The 19,268-nt window shown below is 43.5% G+C and overlaps 1 long non-coding RNA gene across 1 annotated transcript; it reads left to right on the top strand.

The window, feature by feature from the left end:
* Positions 1-224: 224 nt before the first annotated feature.
* Positions 225-17,742, top strand: LOC114898201. Its single transcript, XR_003794298.1, has 3 exons — positions 225-345; positions 6,226-6,412; positions 17,203-17,742. It is a non-coding gene; the product is annotated as an uncharacterized LOC114898201 (long non-coding RNA).
* Positions 17,743-19,268: the final 1,526 nt, after the last annotated feature.

The raw sequence follows: 19,268 nt of genomic DNA, 5'->3' as shown, positions 1-19,268 counted from the left end.
ACGTTTTAGAGACGTTGTGAAGCCATCCCAAGATTGGCAACTGGGGAACTTGTATGGAGAGTCGGTCTGTCTGAACCCTGGTTTGATAGGTCCCTCGCCGACTCCCGCAATCCCCGCCAGAGCACGTTGGCCCCAGTCTCTCCTCGCTCTTCACCTGCCCGGCCTTTGGCGGGACTCCTCGCTTTTCCGGCTCCGGCGCGGACTTCCTCCAGGTGCTGTGTGACGGCCTCCAGGACTCGACCTGGGAGGTGATGAGGTGCGCTCCGGTGCGTCTGAGCGGGCGCCGGGGGCGAGTCCAGTCGCTTCAGCGCACCTCTCTCATGGCTCGTTTGTTGAGAAAAGTTGGTGAGTTCTAGTCGGTAGGAAAGTCTTTAAGTTTCCGCACGGTCAAGGTAATTTTACCAGCATTTCCTTCCATTTCTCCCCGCTGCCCCCAGTACAGGCTTTCGACCTGGTGACCCAGAGCTCTGGATGTGGGATTCAAATTGTTCACTGTTTTTCTGTTATTCATGAATTAGCTGAAGGTGCCGTCTTTTTTGTGCTTCATGCTTCCATTCTCTAAGCGTAGGAGAGCAACTTCACAGCTTCATAGAAAGACTGTAAATGAATTATGTGTTCCAGAAAGATAACCAGTTAGGAAGTCATTTAGTGGGCAGTGTATGACTGAAAGGGAAACGCAAGCGTTCCGATTCTGGTTAAAGATATACCACTGGTCAAGGCCTTAACCTCTCCAGGCCTGTCTCTCTCAAGTTAAGTTCATAACTTAGCCTTAGATTAGGTTTGTAAATGACCAAGGCAATTCAGTGGTAGGGGAAATGTAGAAATAAGCCTTTTGGGTATTGACATCTGTTTTTCCCAACATTTATTTCCCTCATGAATTCAACAGGAATTTCGTTTTGTGGTCCCTAGCCAATAAGAAGTTTGGCACCAATAAAACTGAGGAGAAATTCCAAGTGGCAATCCTCAGGGACCTTTTAGATTTCTGAGAAAGGAATGGTATCCTTTAGTTTCTGGTCAGCTTAATGTGCCCTTTCTATTAAAAAATTTTAGTTAATTTCAGTATGCCCTCTCTTTTGAAGTTCTCTTGAAATTAATATATAGTAACTACCTATATACCTACATAAATATTACCTATGTACCTATATAGGTACTTGAGCATAATAGTATTTCCTGAACACCCAGGGATGCAAGGTGCTCTGCAGCCCTTACTCATATCAGATGTGGTGGTGAATGTCTCACAAGATTATTTGAATGTAGACTCCTCTGGGTAAATGTGTTTGTGCCCTATATATCATAAGTGAAAGGGAGCCACAGGTAGCTCTCATTGTGGATAAGAAGGGAAATCTTGGTTTCTCCCAAGAAAGTGGACCATTATGGAATAAAAATCCAGCACCTACGGACTTCCCCGGTGGCGCAGTGGTTAAGAATCCGGCTGCCAATGCAGGGGACGTGGGTTTGATCCCTGGTCCGGGAAGATCCCAGAAGATGCTGCGGAGCAACTAAGCCAGTGCACCACAACTACTGAGCCTGAGCTCTAGAGCCCACAAGCCATAACTAGTGAGCCTGCACACCACAACTACTTAAGCCCGCATGCCTTTGAGCCCTTGCACTGCAACTACTGAGCCCGTGTGCTGCAACTACTGAAGGCTGCACGCCTGGAGCCTGTGCCCCACAACAAGAGAAGCCACCGCAATGAGAAGCCCATGAACTGCAATGAAGAGTAGCCCCCGCTTGCCACAAGTAGAGAAAGCCTGCGTGCAGCAACAAAGACCCAACGCAGAAAAAATATAAATTAAAAAAAAAAATCCAGCACCTAGTATAGTTTCTTGCCTATAATCAATTCCATTCAATAAATGCTTCATTAAAAGTTGAACCAGGTGTCCCTCTGAAAAAATGAGCCAGAGAAGACAGAAAGGAAAGGAATGGAGTAAAGCATGAGAGAATGAGCTAGATTCAGAAACTGAGAAAGGTGTATAAACATCTCGGAGAGCTAGGCACATGCCTCCTGGAGCAAAATAAAGTGTGGCAGAATGGTCAGGGTGGACTGGAGACACTACTGGAGAAACCAGTAAGAACTGATCCCCAAACTGAATTCTTTATGTTCCTGTAACTGTCTAACTTATAAATGACTGAACATGGCTAATGTGCTTCATTGCTGTAATGTTTGGGTCTCTGATGGGCAGTTTTGGCTGGAGAGCCCATCATCCTAGCTTGAACTTTCTTCCAATTGTGCTGTGGTCTGAGACCCTGCCTACTCTCAATCCTTTCTTTTCCCTCTCCTTCATAGGTGTCAGGCCTGAGTCACAGTTTGCAGACTCTCCCACCTTCCCTTGCTCCCTTCCCTTTTATCTTTCACAGATAGTTCCCCTAAAGATATCTTGCATGTTGTTACGAATTGTGTCCTTCCCAAAATCCATATGTTGAAGCCCTAAACCCACAATACTGCAGAATGTGACTGCATTTGGAGATGAGTCCTTTAAAGATGTGATTAAGTTAAAATGAAGGTGTTAGGTAGGGTGAACCCTAATCCAGTTCGGCTGATTGCTTATAAGAAGAGGAAATTTGGACACATAAGGAGACACCAGGGGCATGTTTGCAGAGGACATGCAGAGGAAGGGCCATGTGAGGACACTGTGAGAAGGTGGCCATCTGCAAGCCAAGGACAGAGGCCTCAGAAGAAACCAAACCTGTTGACACCTTGTTCTTGGACCTCTAGCCTCCAGAAATAAAGGAGAAATAAATTTCTATTGTTTAAGCCACCCAGTCTGTGGTATTTTGTTATGGCAGCCCTGGCTAATACACATGTCAAATCCCACCTTGGCAACTGCCTCTCAGAGGGCCCAAACTAGCACAAGTGGTACCAGGAGAGGTCCAAGAAAACATAATAAGTTGAAATTTCAGGACTGGCACACTCATTACCTCATAAGCAAAGATGATGCTATCCTGAGCAGTATAGGGGCATGGGTAGCTCCTAGCACAAGGTGGTGACCCAGTTGCTAAAGATTTAATCAGTAGTGACCTGGGAAAACATCCCAGTGGAGGAGAAAGCCCTTGCAGATAGAATTTCAGGCATGTGAAATATATGAGTGGGAACATGCCTACAAGGACAGTGGAGTTGGCTGGTTACTGCTAAGTTGTATTGACACTGTGAAAAGGAATAAGGAGAAAGCAAGGGTTCTCCCTGGGTTAATGCCTAAGTGTGAGAGACAGAAAACCTCTTTAGTAGCTTACAAAGAGGCTTTTATGTCCTATAGTGGAAGAGCTGACACAGTTAAGCCACAGACTCAGGTCGTGATAGAGGCAGCAGAGTTCCAAAGACATTTAAATGTGCAACCAAAGGAGGTCAGGGCCCTGGTTGCAAAAACCTGAAACCCTGAAACAAGGGATAGGACTTCTGGATGGACATCTGTAAGGATGTTAGTTCTGCAAACCCACATGAACTTACAAAGTTTGCAGAGGTGGTTCACCTCTTCGCATTATTCTCTGCATGCTGAAAGACACTGCAGAGCCACTGCCCCATGAGGCAACATAGAAGTTGCCTCTACTTCCTGTCCTGGCTGCCAGGCCAGTAACTAGAGTTAAGTCCTAACAAAACCCAGCTGAGGGACTTCCCTGGTGGTGCAGTGGTTAAGAATCTGCCTGCCGGGCTTCCCTGGTGGCACAGTGGTTGAGAGTACGCCTGCTGATGCAGGGGCCATGGGTTCGTGCCCCGGTCCGGGAAGATCCCACATGCTGCGGAGCAACTAAGCCCATGCACCACAACTACTGAGCCTGTACTCTAGAGCCCGCGACCCACAACTACTGAGCCCATGTGCCACAACTACTGAGGCCAGTGCGCCTAGAGCCCATGCTCCACAACAAGAGAAGCCACCGCAATGAGAAACCTGTGCACTGCAAGGAAGAGTAGCCCCCGCTTGCCACAACTAGAGAAAGCCTGTACGCAGCAGCAAAGACCCAACGTAGCCAAAAATAAATAAATAAATTTATATTAAAAAAAAAAAAACCCAGCTGAGAACATACTGGGCCTGATAACAGAGGAAAGAGATTAAATACAAAAAGCTGTAAGAATTAGCTCGCATATATAGACAGAAGCCAGGGGAGTACCCTGCAATTGAAATTTGAGGTTGCTTGATCAAAGTGGCTGGAATATAAGACTAGACAATCAGGAATTCATTGAATTGGGAGCACTTTCTTGAGGCACAGGATTTAACACCCTGGCAAGAACTCTTGGGGATGAAAAAAACTCACTGCTGGGAGGCTTTTAGAAACCTAGAGAAAGTGACGGCCAATGCTGAGTAAAGTAGAAATGCCCCAGTTGCCCTGGCATATGGTACAAGAATGAAAAAAAAGACAGGAAAGTGGGCATGCAGGAATAGGTGTGTGAAGCCAGAAGACCCATCAGAAGATTATGTTCAACAGGAAGGCCCAGAAAACACACCATTCACTGAGGCCATCAGAAATTTGGTGAGGGGCAAGAGCATCACCAAGAAGTTCTCTGCTGCCTGGGCTGACAGTAGAAACAGTCACAGAGCTGGGGCTCATTAATAACTATGGGAATGATATTCGCCTTCCCCCAAGTAAGAGAGACCAGATGGTGGCACTTAGTCACCAGAAGCCAGGAGGCTACAATTATGACAAAGACCAACAACATCTGACAAGAGTGGCAACCAAGGGGGCCTGACCCACAGCGAATTGTGGAGATGGATATAGAACTTGGCATCTCTAGGGGCAAAGTTAACATCTACAACCAAAAAGAGGCCAAAATGGAGAAGCAAGAGCCTGAGTATGGTTCCCCCGCACTGCACCAAAAGTCATTATCCCTTGTTCAGTGTCTGGATTTGAGCCACTCTTCAGATCTGAAACCCATTGACTTAAGAGGTGGCAGATCCTGCAGCACTGCAGCAAGTATACATGTAATGATTCCTCAGTCCTTCCCCAAAGAGACCTGTGGCCATTTACTTTGGTGACTGTACACACTGGGGAAGAGGAATAACCAGAAAATTTACTCAGAGTCTGAGTTGACATCAGTACCCTGAGACCCAAAGCATTGTCGTGGCCCCTGTTAGAGTGGGGGCTTATGGGGGCCTTGTAGTAAATGGGGTCCTGGCTAAAGTCCAGCTTACAGTGGGTCCATTGTGTCTATGCACCCACCCGATGGTGATTTCTCCGGTTCCTGTGTGTGTAATTGGAATTGATATATTTGGCGGTTGGAGTGATACCTACCTACATTAAATCCTTGACCTGTGTGAAGTAAGAGCTATCATAGTGGGGAAGGCCAAGTGGAAACACCCACCCCTGGCCAACATAGTGAATTAAAAAAACAAATATCACATACCAGGGGCATAATGGAAATTAGTGCCACCATTAAAGACCTAAAGAATGTGGGTGGAGGGAGGATGGTCCCTATCATGTCTCCACTTAATTAGCCAGTCTGGCCCTTGCAGATGGATCCTGGAGAATGACTGTAGACTACTGCAGGCTTCAGTAGTTGACCCATTACATAAATAATATTATGCTGGTCAGACAAGCACAAGCAACAGATGGCTAGTATGCTGGAGGTATTGGTAAGACCAGTGCTCCAGAGAGTAGAAAAATGCTACAAAGATTCAAGGACTTGACACTTTGGTGAATTTTTAAGGGTCCACTGGTTAGAGGTGTGCTAGTAGTATATCCTTCCAAGTAAAAAACAAATTGTTGCATCTTGCATCCCCTACCACAAAGAGAATTCACAGAGCTTGGTAGTTCTCTTTATGTTCTGGAGCAATACATTCCATACCTGGGAATACTGCTCCAGCCCATATACCAGGTAGTATTGAAGATTTCCAGCTTTGTGGCCCAGAACAGGAGAAGGGCTCTTCAGAAGGTCCAGGCTCCTGTACAAGCATCTCTGCCACTTGGCCATATATTCCAGTAGACTCTTTTGTATTAGAGGTGTCAAGAGTGGGAAAAGATGCATTTTGGAGCTTGTGATAGTTAATTTTATGTCAACTTGACTGGGACATGGAGTACCCAAATAATATGGTCAAACATTTTCTGGGTGTGTTGGGGTGGGGGGTGTTTCTGGATGAGATTAACGTTGGACTGGTAGAATGAGTAAAGCAGATTGCCCTCCTTAATGTGGGTGGGCCTCATTCAATCAATTGAAGACCTGAATAGAACAAAAAAGCTGAGTAAAAGGGAATTCCTCCTGCCTGACTGCATAGCTAGGACGTTGGTCTTTTCTAGCCTTCAGACTTGGACCGAAGCATCAGCTCTTCTTGGATCTTGAGCCTGCCAACTTTCAGACTGGAACTTATACCATCGGTGTCCTGGTTCTCAGGCTTTTGAACTCAGACTGGAACTAAACATTGGTTCTCCTAAGTCATCAGCTTGCGGACTGCAGATCTTGGGACTTCTCAGCCTCTCTAATCATGTGAGCCAATTCCTTATAATAAATCTACATCTATATCTATATCTAACTCCTATTGGTTCTGTTTCTCTGGAGAACCCTGACTAATAGAGATACTATCAGTGGAGTGCAGCTGTAAAAAATAACTAAAAATGTGGAAGCAGCTTTGGAACCGGGTAATGGGTAGAGGCTGGAATAATTTTAAGTTACATGCTAGAAATATGGACATTATGGGCAAATCTAGTGAAATCTCAAACAGAAATGAGGAATATGTTATTGGAAACTGGAGGAAAAGCGATCCCTGTTATAAAATGGTAAAGAACTTGGCTGAACTGTGTCCTAGTGTTTTGTGGAAGGTAGAATTTGAGTGATAAAATCGGATGTTTAGCTGAGGAGATTTCTAAGCAAAGTATTGAAGGAGGGGCTTGGTTTCACCTGATTGCTAGCAGTAAAATGTGAAAGGAGAGAGATGAATTAAAGAAAGAATTGTTAAGCAAAGAGGAACCAGAACTTGATGATTTGGAAGATTCTCAGCCTATCCGTATTGCAAAAAATGAGAAAGCATGTTCAAATACCAATGGTGTGATGAGATTATCACTTGATAAGGAGTTTACAGGATTACATGAGCAGAAGCACTGCCAGTTTGAACTGAAGGGGACAGAGATGGGGAAAAATGAAGGACGGCTGTTAGATTTATTGAATTGGACAGGACAGAGTGATAGATGATCACCAGGGCCACTGCCTCAGTTTTGACAGGCAGGCGGCTTCTGCCTGAAGCCTTGGGAGTGGGACTACCCAGCAAAGCCTTGGGGGTGATGCTGCCACCCCACTGGACCTGGATGGCTGAGCACTGAGCCAGAGGATTATTCTCAAACCTTAAAGATCTAATGGAATTTTCTTGCTAAATTTTGAACTTGCTTAGGACGCATCCCCCTTCCCTTCTTTCCTGTTTCTCCCTTTTAGAATGGGAATGTCTATCCTGTGCCTCCCCCACCACTGTATTTTGGAAGCACATAACTTGTCTGATTTTACAGATTCACAGCTGGAGAGGAATTTTGCCTCAGGATGTATCATACCTTGAGTCTCACTATATCTGATTTAGATGATATTTAGATGAGACTTTAGAGTTGATACTGGAGTGAGTTAAGACTTTGGGGGCTATTGGGATGGAATAAATGTGTTTTGCATTTAAGAATGACATGAATTTTAGGGGTCCAGGGGTGGAATGTTATGGACTGAATTTGTCCCCCTGCCCAATTCTTATGTTGAAGCCCTAACCCCCAATGTGATGGTGAAGAAGAGATACCAGAGAGCACTTTCCGCCCACCCCGTGAGGACAGAGTGAGAATGAGAAGGTGGCTGTTTCCAAATCAGGAAAAGGGATTGCCAGAGCCTGAAGATGCTGGCACCCTGATCTCAGACTTCCAGCCTCTAGAACTGTGAAAAAATGAGTGTCTGTTGTTTAAGCCACCAAGTCTATGGTATTTTGTTATAACAGCCCAAACTGACTTAAGACAGAACTTATGGTAAGCCTCAGTGGAAAAATCACAATGCAGTCCCTGGAACTTGAGCAAGGCCATGCCATCTGCAGCAGAGAATTATATACGTTTTAAGAAACAGCTACTAATGTGATACTAGGCCTTGGTAGAAACCGAACACTTAACCATGGGACTCCAAGTAGTCATGTGTCCAAAACTGCCTGTTACGGCCTTAGTTCTTTTGGTGTTCAGATGGACCCAGCAGCATTTATTGTAAGATGGAAATGGTGCATCTGAGATGGAGCTCAAGCACAACTGAGGTACTTGTAAGCTGCATGACCAGGTAGTCCAGACCCCCATGTCACCCACCACAACTGCACCAATACCGTGACCAGCTGAAGGAGGGGTAAAACCTGAGTTTGGTTTATGGGTGAGTCAGCTTAAGATGTGGATGTAAGCCAAAGTTAGATAGTGGCCTCATTATAGTCACATACTTGAGAAGCTTTGAAAAATGGTGGAGAGGAAAAATCTTCCTAATGGGTAGAGTTAGAAACATTGTCCCTGGTCATCTGGTTTGTGTATAAGGAGAAACAGACTGAAGTAAGAATATATATAGATTCTTGGGCATGTGTCAATGGCCTGGCCCGCTGGTAAAGGGCCGGGAAGAAAAAAGACTGGAAGACCGAAGACAAGAAGGTCTAGGGTAGAGTCTTGTGGGTGAATATACATGAGTGGGCGTGAAGTGTGAAGATTTTTGTATCATATTTTGCACCCACTAGGGAAGAGGTACTAAACAATTAAGTAGAGAAAATAACTCATGCAGTTGTCATTACCAGCCTTCATCATTGGCTACCTTGGAACCAGCCTGATGGGCACTGTTGTGGGTTATATTGTATCCCCCCCAAATTCATACATTAAAGTTCTAATCCCCAATACCTCAAAATGTGACATTTGGAAATAGGGTTCTTGCTGTTGTAGTTAGTTAAAATGACATCATACTGGAGTAGGATGGGCCCCTAATTCAATGTGACTGGTATTCTTATAAACAGAAGGCCATATGAAGACAGAAATATGCAGAGGGAATGCCATGTGAAGATAAAAACAGAGATTAGGGTGATGCAGGAGAAGCCAAGGAACACCAAAGGAGCTAGGGGAGAAGCATGGAACAGATTTTCCCTCACAGCCCTCAGAAGGAACCAAGCCTACTGACACCTTGGTCTCAGACTTCTAGCTTCCAGAATTGTGAGACAGTAAATTTCTGTTGTTTAAATCACCAAATTTGTGGTACTTTGTTAACGCAGCCCTAAGAAACTAATACAGACACATAAATGGTGTGGCCTCAGTGGTAGAGATAGAAGCTATATATGGGCCCAGAAAGTATGGACTCCAGCTTTTTAAGGCTGATCTAGCTACTAATGCCTAAATGTCCAACATGTCAGCAATAGAGACCAATGCTGAGCCCCCAAAATGGAACTATTACTCATGGAGACAGTTGGCTACTTGGTGACAAGTTGACTACCTTGAGTCCCTTCCATTCTGTGGGGGCCAGTGCTTCATTCTCACAGTGATAGATAGCTATTCTGGATATGGGTTTTCCTTTCCACCAACAGATCCTCAGCCAACATTACTGAATTGGGATTTGTGGAATGTCTGATCCACAGGCACAGAATCCTGCATAACATAGCATCCAACCAGGGCAACTGCTTCATGGTAAAAGAAGTACGAGAGTGGACCCATGACCTAGTACCGCACCAGCCAGAAAAGGCTGACCTGATAAAGAGCTGGAATGGCTTTCTAAAGTCTCAAGTGAAATGCCATTCATTTCACTTATTCATTATTCCAGCCTCCCACAAGCTGCAGAGGCAACTCTGAAAAAACAAGATGCTATCATTCAGGATATGTTATACACATTAAATCCCAGGCCTTTATGAACCCAATAGGAAAAGTACATGGGTCCACTAACCAAGGAGTGGATGCAGGAATAGCTCCATTTACCTTTACTACCAATGACCCACTAGAGGATTTTGTGCTTTCTGTACCCACAAATCTGGGATATATAGGGCTGGAGGTACTGGTCCCCAACGGGATTGCACTCCTGTTAAGGGACACAGCAAAGGTCCCATTGAACTGTAAGCTATGACTGCTGCTGGGGCACTTTGGACTCATTATTCCAGGGACCCGTAGGTGAAAAGAGAAGTCACCATCATGACAAGGATAACTGACCCTGATCAGTAGGAGAAGGTATCACGGCTTTTTACAGAATCCATGTGATCCACTTGGGCATCTCCTAATACTCCCTTGCCCCACTGTAACTGTGAACACATGCAGCAACTCTGGACTAAGAAGGGTGTGGTTACTAGGAGCTCAGTCCCCTCAAGAATAAGGGTTTGGATTATACCACCACATAAGCCACCAAGACCTGCTAAGATGAAAACTGAGGGTGAGGGGAATTTAGAGTGGATAGTGGAAAAGGGAGAGAATGAGTATCAACTGTGGCCTCCAGACCAATTTCTATAGTTCATTCCACTAACCTTCCTCTTTCAAGTTTCTCATCAGGAAGAGAGGCCCATGGAAACCATGGAAGAGCTTCTCCCCAAACCAACAAGAAGCGTATAGATCAGTGGGTCAAAGGAGTGGACTGTGGTGTTTCTGAAAATGTGCCACTGGATTTCCTGCTGTGCATAGCATAGTTAACTGATGAACCCAGATACTGATCTGGATCCACCAGTGTGTTCACAACTGAGGCCACGTTTCCCACAACCTACTCCTACCTAACTACTGAGCATGGTAGAGTAATAATGCAGGTTCATTCCTTCCAGACTTGGGACTCCTCTAATGGGACACTTTGGCTTGAGAACTACTGTTAGGATTCAGAGCTCAGAGGGAAATTGAGAGAAAGGAAATTTTTGCAAAGACAGTTTAAAAAGAAAATAAAGGGACTTCCCTGGTGGTGCAGCGGTTAAGAATCTGCCTGCCAATGCAGGGGACACGGGTTTGAGCCCTGGCCTGGGAAGATCCCACATAATGCAGAGCAGCTAAGCCTGTGTGCCACAACTGCTGAGCCTGCGCTGTAGAGCCCATGAGCCACAACTACTGAGCCCATGAGCCACAACTACTGAAGCCCGTGCGCCTAGAGCCTGTGCTCCACAACAAGAGAAGCCACTGCAATGAGAAGCCCATGCACTGCAACGAAGAGTAGCCCCCGCTCACCACAACTAGAGAAAGCCTGCGTGTAGCAACGAAGACCCAACACAGCCAAAAATAAATTAATAAATTAATTTTTAAAAAAGAAAATAAAGATAAAATCAGAAATTGATAAAAATAGAAAGCAAAAAACCGAGAAAATCAACAAGAGCAAAACTTATTAATCTCCAAAAAGACAAAAAATTAATCACCTCCTAGCAAGGCTAATCAAGGAAAAGTTTAAGAGAACACATTATTAATATCAGCAATAAAATAGGGGCATCACCACAAGTCCTATAGCTATTAAAAATATAAGAGGATACAACTTTATACCAATAAATTTGGCAATTCAGATGAAGTGGAAAATTTTATTGAAAAATAAAGCTTATCAACACTGAAACAATAACAAACAGGAAATTCTATATTTTATATTTTAAAGGAATTGAACTAATCATTTAAAACCTCTCTACAAAGAAAACTCCAGATAGCTTCACTGATGAATTCCTTCCAACATGTATATTTCTTTCAGAAAGGCATAAAAGGCATATTCACACTTCCTGATGCTTATATATCACACAGTCTATTTGTGGATTAACTTCCCCCTGCTCCATGTCTCATTCATTTAGCACCTACTATGCATTATGTTAAGAGTTGTAGAAACGAAGATGGATAAAGCTTTTGGCAGAGGGAGCCTTCAGGTTGGTGGAAGAAGCAGATATATAATGTAAATGCAATGAAATAAGTGCTAATGAAGATTTTTGTAAAGTACTATGAGAGATGGGTGTGAATCCAGGGAAGGAAAGGCTTTAACAGGCATGAGAAGTGAAACAATATGCCATGTGCTGTGGTCATAAAAATAACTGGAAAATAGGGAACATTCTTTCTCAGAATTCCTTACTGGATCTTCTCCCCTTATTCCCTCTAATTTTTGATACCTCAGGATTATTCCTTGGCTTCTGCTTTTCATTCTTCCTAATTTCATCCACTCTCATGTTTGTCCCTTTCATATATAATTTAATCATTACAAAATTTGTATCTCTAGCCTCTACCCTCTCTTGAGCTCCAGGCCTAAATATTCAAATATCCAGAGAACTCACCTACTCAAGGACTTTGCTTCCACACTTATTCTCCTCTCTCTCCTGCATCACCAGTCCTCCCTCCCTTCTTGAAGAAACCCTCCCTTGATGGCATATGTCTCTTCAGCTACTACACTACTTTTCTGCTCCCCTTTATATAGAGAATCTTCTCACTTTCTTTCTACTGCATCTTAACCTTTTATGATACTTAAAAACTTTTTTTATAAATTTATTTCTTATTGGCTGTGTTGGTTATTCGTTGCTGCGTGTGGGCTTTCTCTAGTTGCAGCGAGCAGGGGCCACTCCTCGTTGCAGTGCGCAGGCCTCTCACTGCAGTGGCTTCTATCGCTGCAGAGCACGGGCTCCAGGCACACGGGCTTCAGTAGTTGCAGCACGTGGGCTCAGTAGTTGTGGCTCACGGTCTCCAGAGCACAGGCTCAGCAGTTGTGATGCACGGGCTTAGCTGCTCCGCAGCATGTGGGATCCTCCCGGACCAGGGATTGAATCCTTGTCCGCTGCATTGGCAGGCAGACTCTCAACCACTGCACCACCAGGGAAGCCTGATACTTAAAAACTTTTATGAGTCTTTTATCCCCGCTACTCTTCTAAGACTACCTTTACCTGGCTTCTACCCTCTTGATCACTACTACTCTAGTCCAAACCACCATCATCTCTCACCTAGACTTATCAAGGTCACCAATAACCTTCGTGTTGCCAAATCCAATTCTCAACTTACTTGACCTAACAGCAGCATTTAAGCAGTTGATCATTTCCTCTTTCTTGAAGAACTATCTTTACCGGGCTTCTGTCCTCTACTGATTTTCTTCTCACCTCACTGGACACTTCTCAGTCTCTTTGTTGGATCTTCTTTCTCTTCTCAACCCTTAAGTATTAGAGTATTCTAGTGTTCCATCCTTGGACTTCTACTCAGTTTTAGCTTACACTCATCTTAGAAAATCTTAACCAATTCCATCATCTTAAATGTCACCTATAAGCCAATAAATCCAAAAATGTATATCTACAGATTTAACCTCTCCCCTGAACTCCAGACTCATATCTCCAATAACTATTCTACTTGGAAGTCTAACAGTATTCCAAACTAAACCTTTCTAAAATCAAACTCTTGAGTGCCTGTTTATCAAACCTAATTCCCTTCAGTCTTCTCCATCTCAGTAACTGGCTCTGTGATTCAGCCTGTTGCTCAGGCCAGAAATATTGGGGTCATTGTTGACTGCTCTCTTTTTCTACTACCCTCATTCAATCCACCATCATATTGCATCAGCTCTGCCTTCAAAATATATCCCAGGGCTTCCCTGGTGGCGCAATGGTTAAGAATCTGCCTGCCAATTCAGGGGACATGGGTTCAAACCCTGGTCCGGGAAGATCCCACATGCTGTGGAGAAACTAAGTCCGTGTGCCACAACTACTGAGCCTGCGCTCTAGAGCCCGTAAGCCACAACTACTGAGCCCGTGTGCCACAACTACTGAAGCCGTCATGCCTAGAGGCCATGCTCCACAACAAGAGAAGCCACTGCAATGAGGAGCCTGTGCACCTCAACAGAGTAGCGCCTGCTCACCGCAACTAGAGAAAGCCCACACGCAGCAATGAAGACCCAACACCGCCATAAATAAATAAATACATTTATAAAAATATATATATATATCCCAAGTCTGATCAGTTCTCACTAACTTGATCATTACTACTCTAGTCCAAACCACCATCATCTCTCACATAGATCCCTTCCTTGTAACTGGCTACCCAGCTTCCACACTTCCCCCACGATAGTCTTTTGGGAGTGATCCTTTTACAGTATAAGTTAGGATATGGTACTTCCCTATTCAAAAATCCTCCAATGATTCACATCACACTTAAAATAAAACCCAAGGTTTTTTCCATAATCTACGAGGTCTCTTGCTATATTCTGACATTATCTTCTCCCATTCTCCCCTTCCTTTTTTTTGTGCTTCAGTCACACTAGTCTCATTGTTATTCCTCAAACATATGACAAGCACATTCCCATCTCTGGACATTTGCACTTGCTGTTCACTCTGCCTAAAATACTCTTTCTCCAGATATTCACATGGCTCATTTCTCTGTTCAAATGTCACCCCCTCACAGGGACTACTTCATCTAAAATAACTCCTTCATTTGCAGGGATTTTACTCTGCTCTATTTTCTTTCATAGCTTGTAACATTAAAGGGATTATATCATGTATGCATTTGGGTTTTTTTAATTATTTTTTTATTTTTTAACATCTTTACTGGAGTATAATTGCTTTACAATGGTGTGTTAGTTTCTGCTTTGTAACAAAGTGAATCAGATATACATATACATATATCCCCATATCCCCTCCCTCTTATGTCTCCCTCCCACCTGCCCTATCCCACCCCTCTAGGTGGTCACAAAGCACCAAGCTGGTCTCCCTGTGCTATGTGGCTGCTTCCCACTACTTATCTATTTTATGTTTGGTAGTGTATATATGTCCATGCCGCTCTCTCACTGTCCCAGCTTACCCTTCCCGCTCCCCGTGTCCTCAAGTCCATTCTCTAGTAGGTCTGCGTCTTTATTCCCATCCTGCCCCTAGGTTCTTCATGACCTTTTTTTTTTAGTTTCCATATATATGTGTTAAAATATGGTATTTGTTTTTCTCTTTCTGACTTACTTCACTCTGTATGACAGATTCTAGGTCCACCCACCTCACTACAAATAACTCAGTTTTGTTTCTTTTATGGCTGAGTAATTTTCCATTGTATATATGTGCCACATCTTCTTTATCCATTCATCTGTCGATGGATACTTAGGTTGCTTCCATGTCCTGGCTATTGTAAATAGAGCTAATGAACATTTTGGTACATGACTCTTTTTGAATTATGGTTTTCTCAGGGTATATGCCCAGTAGTGGGATTGCTGGGTCATATGGTAGTTCTATTTGTAGTTTTTTAAGGAACCTCCATACTGTTCTCCATAGTGGCTGTATCAATTTACATTCCCACCAACAGTGCAAGAGGGCTCCCTTTTCTCCTCACCCTCTCCAGCATTTATTGTTTGTAGATTTTTTGATGATGGCCATTCTGACTGGTGTGAGATGATATCTTATTGTAGTTTTGATTTGCATTTCTCTAATGATTAATGATGTTGAGCATTCTTTCATGTGTTTGTTGGCAATCTGTATTCCTTCTTTGGAGAAATGTCTATTTAGGTCTTCTGCCCATTTTTGGATTGGGTTGTTTGGTTTTTTGATATTGAGCTGCATGAGCTGCTTGTAAATTTTGGACATTAATCCTTTGTCAGTTGCTTTGCATTTGTTTATTGGATATATTATCTGCCTTCCACACTAGAATGCAAGCTCCATAAGGGCAAGGATTCATGTTTTGTTCAGTCACCAAGTCCTATCAATTCTACCCCTTAGAAATATCTTCATTCCATCTTCTTCTCCATTATCACTACCTTCGCCTTAATTCAGTTGCCATCACCACTTGCTAGGACTATTATAGTATTCTCCTACTTGACTTTCTGCGTTCACCTTCTTTTGATGTCTTTCTCTCCCATTACTTACCAGTTTGATAGCACTGTAGTTGATATGTATTCATGTCTCTCCTACGTAGAATCCTTTGTAGGGGACACCCTCTTTGCCTACTGGATAAAATTCAAGCCCCTCAACACAGCATCCAAGTCACCTCCTGCAACCTCCTCACCTTTACCAGCAGCACCAAACTGCTTATATCGCCTCATGTCCTTGCCTGTGTCCTTGGGACATACTGGTTCTTCTACTTAAATGTCCTTTCCTGACTCTCAGAGGTAGATAAATATTTCTTCCTTTGGCCATACTTCTATTGCATTTATTATACTGTGGTGGAATTTTTTTCTTTTTTTGCTTACATGTAGGTCTCTTATTAATCTATGAGCTCTTAAGGGGAGAGAGTTGTGTTTTATTCAGGCCACAGCTTCTGTCACACAATAAGGGGTAGATGAAGATTGGAGTAGGGCATGGAGAACGTTCAAAGTAGAAGGGACTGTGTGTGTAAATACTCTGAGGCATGAGGGGGCTTGGCATCTTCAGAAAAGAGAGAAGGGCTGTGTGACTGACCCAGTGAATAAAGGGGAGAGCGGCAGGAGGCAAGCTAGAAAGACTGTGGGAACCAGATCACGCAAGGCCCTTGTCGAACATGCAAAAGATCTTGAACATCATCCTATGAAGCCTCTAAAAGATTTTAAGGAGAATAAAGGTAAAATTTGCACTTAAAAAAAAAAACCCTCATGAAGCTTGCTGTGTAAAGAATGGATTGAATGAGTACAAGAACAAATAGAGAGAGACCTGTTTGGACACTAGTGCAGTCGTCCAGGCGAAAAGGGATGATGCATTGGCCTGGGTTGGCAGCAGTGGGGATAGTGAAAAGTAAACAGATTCAAGATATATCTTGGAGGTAAAATGAACAGGACTTGATAGGACAAAATGGGGTGAGGAAGATAGATTGCACAACTGAATGGCTGATGGTATCATTTGCTGAAATGCAGATTTGTCCTAGGAAGTTCAAAGGAGCAATAGCTAAGTTTTGAGAAGTTGAGTTTGAGATGCCCGAGTATGAGACATATAAAGGGATATGCTGAAAAGGCAGCTGAATATGGAGGTATGAATTTCAGAAGAGAGGTCTGAGCTGGAAGAATAGCTAGGAGTCATGAGCCACAGACTGTATCTAAAGCCATAAGAGTTGATACGAGAGCCAAGGAGACATGGTAGCATGAAAACAGAAGAGGATTATGGATGATGCAGAGTTGAGAAGAAATTCATTGGATTGGAAATAATGAGAACAGGAAGCTAAGAGGCCACATGGACTTTATAATTGCCCAGGAGAGTGGCAGAAGTTGAGGGGACAGGTAGGCCATGAGCCAGGTGCTTGCAGATCTTCAGAGAATGAGAAAAGTGGCCAAGAGTTTGGAAGATCATTGCATTCAGAAGGGAGAAAAGATGAATGGATAGATGACATGAACCTTAAAAAGGCAGATTTTGCAAGAGGGAGAGGGAATAGTGAGGAGAAACAACCTAAATTTCCCCTTAATTGTATTCTCTGTTTCAGATAATGAGGATCTTCAAGAATGTCTTCGAACTGCAGGTTAAACAGGCTCAAAGAAATCCCACCCCTATTGTTCCAGACTAAGCCCATCCCCTGGGGCTTAATCAAGGCAGAGAAGCTGCCAGAGTGAGGAGGCCAAACCTGTGGGAAGGTGGCATGGAATAAGAATGACAACTAAGAAGCTGTACTAAGAGTTCAGGTGAGAGCAGGTGAGAGATTGAATTAATGCAGAGGCAGATGGGACAGCAGGGAGAGAGAGCTTGAGGAAACATCTCTAACATAGCTGGAGACTGAGTTCAATCATGTGACCAATGATCCAATCAGTCATGCCTTCCCAGTGAAATCCCAATAAAGTATCTTGATGCTGAGGTTCAGAGGAGTCCCTGGTTGGTGAACACGGATGTGCTGGGAAGGTGACATGTCCTGGCTCCCCAGGGAGAAGATATGGGAGCTCCATGTTGAAGACCCTCCCAGACCTCACCCTATGTGTCCCTTCATTTGGCTGGCCCTGGTTGGATCCTTTAAATAAAACTGTAATTGTTAAGTGCAGTGCTTTTCTGAGTCATTCAGTTCTGTGATTTATTCTTGTGAATTATTGAACCTGATGGGATAATGGGAACCCCTGAATTTCTGCCAGTTGGTCAGAAGTGTGGGTGACCTGGGGACTCTCAAAGTGTGGAATGGCATCTGAAGTAAGGGCAGTCTTGCTGAGGACCGTGCCCTTAGACCTGCGTGGTCTTACACTACCTCCAGGTGGTTAGCATCAGAGTTGTATTCAGTTGGGGTTTGTGTTAGAATAACAGGTAACAAACAGAGAATTCTACTCAAACTGACTTTAAAAAGTGAAGGGAATTTATTGGTGCACATTACCAAAAAAGTCCACAAGTAACATGGCTTCAAGCACGGCTTGACCCAGCAATTCAAATAATGTGACCAGGACCTAGTTCTTCTCTCCTAGTTTTTCCTGAGACTGGCGTCATCCTCAGCAAACTCTCCCTTCCTGGTGCAGGATGGCTGCCAATAGTTCCTGGAGCTATGTGCATGTGGATTGACATCCAATTAAGAGACAGGTTTTTATTCATTCAAATAGATGTTCAAGAATTGAGTATAACTGGCCTAAATTGGGTCATAGTCCCATCCTTGAATGAATTATTGTGACCAGAAATAGTGCCATAAGTCAATCAGAACCTACTTCTAAAACCAGAGGTGGGATTTATCTTACTTAAACCATTTGGCCATAAATGGCTTGCCTTATACAAAATCTGGGTACTACTGTTGGAAAAATGGGGAAATAAATACTATGGAAGCAATCAGTAATGGAACCGTGTTCAGCTGCTATTTATTTAATTGACATCTCATTTTGAAAATTAGCTGCATTCTGGAAAACAATCCCAGATTCCTTTAGTTCTTAAATTCCACACTTAAGGGTTGTTCTGTCTGTACTCCAGGTGGCTTAGATACCCTGTGAGGTTCTCTTTACAACCTAATGATTTGCTGGTACAATCCCAAATGAGAGAAATACAGCTTGTCAGATTATGGTACAATTCATCTTCTCCAGAGATCATTTATGTGACAACTTAATTATTCAGAGAATAAAACCCTAAGAGGTGCCCACACTTAAAGAGCTGATAGAAGATGATTCTGCAGAAGAACATCTCCATGCCCTCAGCTCTGAAAAATCACTTGAAACTACTGAAAGAGATGTCACAAAGTTTACATACCAGAGTTCATGGACTTTAGTTATGGGAAACATTCTTCGATCCTCTCTTAGAGTCAATTTGCCATGATTCTAGGTGCAGTTCTAACAGGTTTGTTATCTGATGTAATGATCATCTTTGTTTTTGCTTGTTCACTGTTCTTTCTTATTTAGGCAAAAGCACCCTGATTTTCCGTTGGGGAAACTAGTTCTCTCTAACTTTCAGTGTTGTGGTTTTGATAGGACTGATACTACCCACAAGGTCCAAGAATGAGTACAAGGATCCGGCCAGTCCCTTGGCCATACCATGACTGATTCTGAAATGGGAATGTGGCCCAACCTGGGCTATTGAGAGCCCTACCCAGAACTTCGC

Source organism: Monodon monoceros, unplaced genomic scaffold, assembly GCF_005190385.1.
Source record: "Monodon monoceros isolate NGI ecotype Baffin Bay Population unplaced genomic scaffold, NGI_Narwhal_1 Super_Scaffold_18, whole genome shotgun sequence".
Taxonomy (NCBI): Eukaryota; Metazoa; Chordata; class Mammalia; order Artiodactyla; family Monodontidae; genus Monodon; species Monodon monoceros.
The sequence above is the reverse complement of the archived record's forward strand: the minus strand, read 5'-3'. Positions and strand labels throughout refer to the sequence as shown.